The following is a 1,195-nucleotide window of genomic DNA, read 5'->3' as shown; positions in this document are numbered from 1 at the left end:
CCGCGCCGCGCCGCGCGATCGGCCCATATCCATTGGCTCTGCGGCCCGCCGCTCACCGCCCCTCCTCCGCACCGCCCCTACCCGCGGACCGCGGCGGGCTGCCGCCGCAGGGCACCCTGGGAATTGTAGTCAAAACATCCAGCCACCTGCCAGCCGCAAGTTGCGGGAAAACTACGATGCCCAGAGGCCCTCGCGGTCGTGCCCGCCCACTCGGACACCCCACCCCTTCCCCCTCCTTTGCAAAGCCCCCCTCCCTGTTTTTTCAGCCCCCTCCCCCCCATCCCCCATGGATCTCAATCCCGGCCAACTCCAACGTATGCACGCAGCACCGAATAGGCCCCCGGGGGCGAGAGCGCCCCCAGTACCCAGCTGCAAACTTAGCACGCGACGCGCCCCCCTATCTCCCCACGCCGGCTACCCCCCCACCCTCAATGCAGCCCCACTTCCCCTCCCCCGCTCCCCGCGCGCCTGGGAGCCCCAAAAAGCCATGCACCGGGTGTGGGGGGCGGGGGGAAACTGGCACACAAGCCCATGCACTTCGCCCCCAATCCCCCTTCCCGGGCGGCGCCCCCTCCCTGCGCTCGGGATTCAGGGTGCCTCCAGCCACCGGGCAGCTGCCAACCACCCCCACCTCTGAAACTTGCTAAACGTCCCCTGCTCCCCAGATCTCCCAGAGAGGGCAAGGGTGGGCGCAGCGCCCCTGGCCGGTCCCCGCCCTGCACCCGGTGCTGGGGGCCGCGCCGGCCTCCGACTTACCTCACGGGGCCGGACGGGGCCGGGGCGCGCGGGGCCGGGGCCCGGAGTTGGGACTGGGCTCCTCGGCCGCTTGCCTCCGGGGTCCGCGTCTCTCGCTCTCTCGCTCTCTCTCCCCTCTTCGCTCCCTCGCTCCGGCGGTGGCGGCGTCACTGCCCCTACAGTAACTGTACAGTACAGCCAAAGCCCCGTATGATGCTCGCGACTCCCTTCCTGGTTTCTCCGAGGGCAAGAGGGGTCCTCCCTTGTCTTAAAGGTGCCGCAGCCGCCGGCCCCCCCACGCCCAGCCCGCCCCCCCCACCCGGCCTCAGAGGCCAGAACAGGCTCGGCAGGTCCCCTCTTGCCACGTCTCTGCCCTCCCGTGGGGCTTCGCCCGCTGCGCCAGGGAGACCGGGCTGTTATTAGGTTTTGTCAAGTTAGGGGGGGGGTCCAGCCCGCCCCC

At 70.7% G+C, this 1,195-nt stretch overlaps 1 protein-coding gene across 1 annotated transcript in view; it reads right to left on the bottom strand.

Moving 5' to 3' along the window:
• The window catches only part of ZBTB7A (zinc finger and BTB domain containing 7A), a 17,692-nt gene extending 16,793 nt beyond the window's left edge, over nt 1-899 (bottom strand). Inside the window, exon 1 of the mRNA XM_004689343.2 lies at nt 757-899. The gene's annotated coding sequence lies outside the window, so the exon portion shown is untranslated. The remainder of the gene's footprint in view (nt 1-756) is intronic.
• Between the last annotated feature and the right edge of the window lie 296 nt (nt 900-1,195).

The sequence above is a fragment of the Condylura cristata genome, unplaced genomic scaffold (assembly GCF_000260355.1).
Source record: "Condylura cristata isolate star-nosed mole 26May11 unplaced genomic scaffold, ConCri1.0 scaffold00025, whole genome shotgun sequence".
NCBI lineage: Eukaryota > Metazoa > Chordata > Mammalia > Eulipotyphla > Talpidae > Condylura > Condylura cristata.
The sequence above is the reverse complement of the archived record's forward strand: the minus strand, read 5'-3'. Positions and strand labels throughout refer to the sequence as shown.